Source organism: Zootoca vivipara, chromosome 2 (assembly GCF_963506605.1).
Source record: "Zootoca vivipara chromosome 2, rZooViv1.1, whole genome shotgun sequence".
NCBI classification, from domain to species: Eukaryota; Metazoa; Chordata; class Lepidosauria; order Squamata; family Lacertidae; genus Zootoca; species Zootoca vivipara.
The window spans coordinates 79,752,530-79,758,798 of NC_083277.1; the positions used below are offsets into that span (position 1 = coordinate 79,752,530).

At 51.7% G+C, this 6,269-nt stretch overlaps 1 pseudogene; it reads right to left on the reverse strand.

The window, feature by feature from the left end:
- Nucleotides 1–768: 768 nt before the first annotated feature.
- Nucleotides 769–5,678, reverse strand: LOC132591737 (uncharacterized protein K02A2.6-like; annotated as a pseudogene).
- Nucleotides 5,679–6,269: the final 591 nt, after the last annotated feature.

Genomic DNA, 6,269 nt, shown 5'->3' on the forward strand with positions numbered 1-6,269 from the left:
TGTTTCACTATTCATCCCGTGTTCATTATTTAGCAGATAAACCTGTGTCTAAAACTACACTGGTCAATTGCGGCTTGTTTAAAATGCTAATAAAAGCATTCGCCTAATTGTTGCTTTTAAAATTTAGCAACAGTATTTTGCAATTTCCTTCAGAGACAGTGGTAAATCTTGGTTCTTTTTTTTTAAATAGGATGACCTCTGTATGATCTCAAATCAAGTTTAATACTGTCCTTATGTGTGGGAGAAAAAGTTAAATAAAGCAGACCTTTCAGTCCACAGACAACCAGACACAACTTGTGAAGTGACAATACAAAGCCAACTTCCTAGAAGATTTGTCACTATGGCTCACCAGGTGGTGCTGTGTGTGTGTGTGTGTGTGTGTGTGTGTGTGTGTTGGTGGGTACAGGCAGGACTTTTCCTTAGCCAGAACTCACTGGAACTCAGTTCTGGCCCCTCTCTGGTGGGCTCCATTGTTCTTCTAAGAGAACAAGGGAGGCGTTCATGGTGAGTTCCAGTGTCTCTTTTTCTAGAAAAACAGCACTGGGCACCAGCACACTGCTGCTTGTGTGCCTGTCCTACCCCCCCCCCTCTTCCTCACAAGCACTTTATTCCAGTAAATGACATCAAGGAAGCTGCCAGGAGGTCTGTTCTACATTGCTACCCTGCTCCACCAGCTACTCCTGTATATAGCTGCATATAATGGTTGGATTCTTTACTTTACATTTTTATTTCTACAACTAGTATCTTGAAGCCCGTTAAATTAACTGTTGTGACGTGGGGTTTGTGATTTCAGCTCTCTTGACAAAACATGCTGGAGACAGTTCTCTAGTAACAGCTCTTTATTAAAGTGAACAAGACTGACTGTGAGGGCAGGAAGGCTACATTTATAGGGACAGGGGACTGGCTAGGAAGGGATACATTTTGGAGGGAACAATATCAGGCAATCACAGTGCTGCCTTTTGGAGGGAACCAATAAGACAGAGGATCCAAATACAGCAGCTTAAATGAACCAATAGTAGCTGTACCCTCTGGACCCAAAAGGCAGTTACTTTATCCTAATGCAAATACAGACAATAATAATACAGATATAAAATCCTTTGACTCAATACACAACACCCCTCCCCCCCCTAGTGAGCACAGCAGACGTAATCCCTCAGGTACTGTGGGGTCCTACAACTTCTACCTGATCTCCTGACAACAGGTGTTGCAGGTTCTGGATTGGGTGTTACCTGTGGTGGAGGGGCTGCTATAGGGGTTTCGTCAGGAACAGATGGAGTCCCAGACATCTCAGGGTCCCCTACCTGTACCTCGTCATCCTGAGGACTAGCAGACCCTGGTTCATTTGCTGAAGCCCCTGGTGACTGCACCTCTGGGCCATCTTCACTCTGGTCTTGCAGCTGTGCGTCATTAGCCAGGGATGAATTATCTGACTCCTCCCTGCTGAGCGCCCGGCGCCTCAGCTGATCTATATGTCTCTTCCAAACTTGCCCATTTTCCAAGGTCACATAATAGGACACAGGTCCACTAGCCCGGGTGATCACACCGGCCACCCACCGCGGACCTCGTGAATAGTTCCTCACCCAGACCAGATCTTCAGGGGCGAGATACCTTGTTGTGTCAGTCTCATCCTGGGGGGTTGCTCTTGAATTACGGTTTGGCATTTTATCTGGGTGGACATAATCCAGCACCGTTACCAGTCTTCTACCTAAGAGCAGCTCAGCTGGCGACTTGCCCGTCGCAGTACACGGCGTCGCATGCTGCAAAAATAACATTCGTGCAATGCGAGCCGACCAGTTACCCTCCATTAAGCGCGCAATGGATTCTTTGGCTGTTCGTACCATGCGCTCAGCCTGCCCATTGGAGGATGGGTGAAAGGGCGCGGATGTGACCCCTCTGATGAAGTTATCAGACAAGAATGCCCTGAATTCTTGGGATACAAAAGCTGCCCCATTATCTGATACAATGGTCTCAGGTAACCCGTGGGTTGCAAACAGCTGCCTCAACACCTTGATTACGGCAGCTGATGCCATGCTAGGGACCATCGCCACTTCTAACCATTTGGAATATGCATCAACGATAACCAAAAAGACCTTCCCTTGGAATGGCCCAGCAAAATCTATGTGCAGCCGGCTCCAGGGAGTCCTGGACTGCTCCCACCAGTGGACTGGTGCTCTGGCCACTTCTGGCCGCACCTCTTGGCATGCCTTGCATGTTCGTACCCATTGTTCTATGTTCTGGTCCATTCCAGGCCACCACACATAACATCGGGCTAGCGACTTCATCCTGACCATTCCTGGGTGTCCCATGTGAAGCGTCTCAAGAACCCTGTTTCTCAGTGGTGCTGGGATGATCACCCTATCTCCCCATAGGAGACAACCCTTATGCATGGACAATTCGTGCTGCCTTGTCGCATAAGGCCTGAATTTTTCTTCATGCGGACCACCTGGCCACCCCCTCCCCACCCAAGTGAGCACACGGGAGAGAACAGCATCTTTCCTCGTTTTCTCAGCTATATCAGTAGCTGTTACAGGAGCCCCCGGAAGTGTTTCTAGCATCATAATGTGCTCCGCCGGAGCAGGATCCTCATTGCTCCCACCAGGAAGGGGCAATCGACTCAGCGCATCAGCGTGGCACAACTGTTTCCCTGGCACATGGGTCAAGGTGTACTGGAACCCATTCAGGAATATTGACCAACGCAACATTCTGGGGGAGAGAATTTGTGGCGTTTGTTTGTTTGGGTTGAACAACCCTAACAGTGGTTTGTGGTCCGTTTCAATGGAGAAATGGCGACCGTACAAATAATCATAGAACTTTTTGATTCCTGACACAATTGCTAGTGCCTCTTTATCAATTTGAGCATAGTTGCGCTCCGTGGGTGACAACGTACGGGAATAGAAAGAGATGGGCTTTTCCGACCCATCCGGTTCCCTATGACTCAGCACAGCCCCCAGGCCGTATTGAGAGGCATCACATGCCAGGACCAGCGGCTTCGACTCATCATAATGAGCAAGGACGCTCCTGCTACTCAGCATTTCTCGCAAGGAGTCAAAAGCCTTCTGCTGCTCCCGCCCCCATCGCCACACAGTCTTTTTCTGCAAAAGTCTATGTAATGGTTCAGCTACCGAAGCTTTCTGGGGTAAGAATGAATGATAAAAGTTAAGAAGTCCCAGGAATGACTGCAACTCTGTCTTGTTCTGTGGTCGTGGTGCCTCGATGATGGCCTTAATCTTAGCATCTGTGGGGTGGATGCCTGATGCATCAATTTTAAACCCCAAGAAATCCACAGTTGGCACCCCAAAACTGCATTTCTCTTTTTTCAGTTGCAACCCCACCTCCTTGAACTTGAGCAACACTGCACGGACACGCGCAACCAGTTCCTGTGGGTCTTTTCCAGCAATCAAAACGTCATCAAAAAATGGCAAGACCCCCGGCAGACCCCTTAACAGGCGTTCCATGAGCCCTTGAAAAATCCCTGGGGCCACACAAACTCCGAACTGTAATCTGTTAACTCTGAACGCCCCTTTATGTGTGACAATAGTCTGTGACAATAGTCTGTGCTTCCGCTGATTGTGGGGTTACTGGCAGCTGTTGGTAAGCTTGTGCCAGGTCAATTTTGGCGAACACCTTGCCCCCAGCCAGTTTAGCCAACAGATGTGATACGACTGGAATGGGGTATGAGTTTCCCCTGAGTGCCTTATTGATAGTACATTTGTAATCTGCACATATCCTGACTTCCCCATTTGCTTTAAGGGGCGTGACGATTGGAGTCTCCCACTTAGCAGAGTCCACGGGTGAGAGAACTCCCTGCTTGACCAATTTATCCAGCTCTGCCTCGATCTTGGGTTGCAGTGCAAATGGCACTCGCCTTGGTTTGAGTCGGATTGGGGCCACCCCGGGGTCCAACTCAAAGTCAACTGGGGGCCCTTTATAACAACCCAGTTTTCCATTAAAGAGACCAGCAAATTCCTTGCATAATGCCTCGCTCATCTCAGGGCAGGTTTGGATTGAATTAAGCCCTGAGATACTCAGTCCCAGGGCGGGGAACCAGTCAGTGCCCAGGAGACTGGGGCGACTGCCCTTCGCAATCACCAGTTTGAGTACAGCCTGTTTGTCCCGGAACTGTACTCTCACGGCACACATTCCCATAACATGGATGCGGCCTGCTGAGTACGACTGCAAGGTTGCCGGGAAGGGCTCCAGAGGGGGCAACTTACCCCTGGGGAAGAATGTCTTCGCAGTCTGGTCCGACACGATGGTGAATGCAGATCCGGAGTCCACCTCCATGTCGCACTGCTGACCCTCAATCTTCACCTTGACGTGTGCCTTGCCTTGCGCTGGAAACTGCACGGCCCTCCCGTTGATCTCCGTTACGTAGTGGCAGTCCTTTAGAAAATGAGGTGCTGTGGGCGGTCTGCGATGCTCCAGTCTAGGTGCTCCTGTCGCTCCCGACGCCGCCGATCTACAGACCCTGGCGATGTGACCCGTCTTTCCGCACGTCCGGCACATAGCATCCCTGAAACGACAACTCTTCCGCTCATGGTTTCCGCCACAACCTGGGCAACTGCCTCGGCGATCTTTGTGCACTGTGCAGGCCTGACGCACCAACTCAACCCCACGGACTGGGCTCTGGCTCGGAGTAGCCTCTAGCTCGTCCATGGCATGCGCAACTTCTATCTGTGGCTTAGTGGCCTTGCGACTGGCATCAAGCTCCTCTCTTTCATAATTCTCCGTGGCGGTGGCCTCCTTCAAGGCTGAAGCAAGGGTAACCTCTTCTTTAGCCACGATGCGTCTTCTGGCTTTCTTGCTGCTCAGACCACCAATAAACCGATCCAGGAGAGTCTCTTCCAGATTTTGGAAGCCGCAGTGCTGAGCGAGCTTCCGGAGTTCAGCCAGAAATGCGGATACAGACTCCCCAGCATGCTGCTGCCTCTTATGGAACTCCATCCGCCGGGCCATCTTGGTCTCAGTAGGCGCCAAGTGGCTTGTTAGGCAGGCAAGAATATCTTTGAGAGATGTCTCACTCAGCTTCGCTGGAGCAAGTAATGCCTTGGCCAGCTTGAAGGTCTCGGGCCCACAGTAGCTCAGGAATGTGGCCCTTCTTTTGCTGGCATCGGTGATCCCTTGAGCCACTGCAAAGAACTCGAAGCGTTCGACGTAGTCTTCCCAGGTGTGGGGCTCTGATGGCTGGAAGGGCTCCAATACCCTTGGACTCTCCATTGTCCTAGCGGGCAGGGTCGTCTTCTCAGCTGGCCAGTGAGTCTTGTTCTCAGCTGCAATCCGGACTCTGAGGCAGGGTTGTGTTTAACCGCTCCTCAGCATTCCGGATCCCACCTTCGTCGCCAGTTGTTGTGACGTGGGGTTTGTGATTTCAGCTCTCTTGACAAAACATGCTGGAGACAGTTCTCTAGTAACAGCTCTTTATTAAAGTGAACAAGACTGACTGTGAGGGCAGGAAGGCTACATTTATAGGGACAGGGGACTGGCTAGGAAGGGATACATTTTGGAGGGAACAATATCAGGCAATCACAGTGCTGCCTTTTGGAGGGAACCAATAAGACAGAGGATCCAAATACAGCAGCTTAAATGAACCAATAGTAGCTGTACCCTCTGGACCCAAAAGGCAGTTACTTTATCCTAATGCAAATACAGACAATAATAATACAGATATAAAATCCTTTGACTCAATACACAACATTAACGGGTGCTAGAACATGCAATTCCCCCCGCCCATTCCCCCCTCTCTCTCCCTCCCTTCTTTTCTCCACCCACACGTGCCGGGACTCTCCTGGGCTGCCACTGGCGCTGCTCCTCTGTCGCTGCTCCACCTCCTCCTCCTCCGCTGCTGCGGTCCATGCCTAGGCAGGGGAGGGGGTAGGTAGGGGCGGCCAGGGCCCTCTTTCCTTCCTGCCCTCCCCCTGGGCTCGAGCCTGCTTTTGCGAAGGGTTAGCGGGGAAGAATGAGCAGCATCCCTCCACTGCCACCGGCTTCTTGCTGAACGCAGCGGAGGCACGGGGTAGCAGAGGAGATGCTTCATGGAGCAGGGAAAGAGGGGCGGGCGGCAGGCGGCTGCCACCTGCCCCTCCTTCCCTGCTCCCTGTCAAACATCTCCTCCCCCCCGGCTGCTCTCCCCCCCCACGCGCTGTCCCCGCTTCTGTCTGCCTCTGACCCTGCACCGCAAGGGAAATGGTAGGCAAAGGGGTGGGGGGGGGAGAGAGCGTGCGTGTGCGTGACGCCCGCTTGCTGCTGGTCATCGGGGGGAGCGTAGGAGA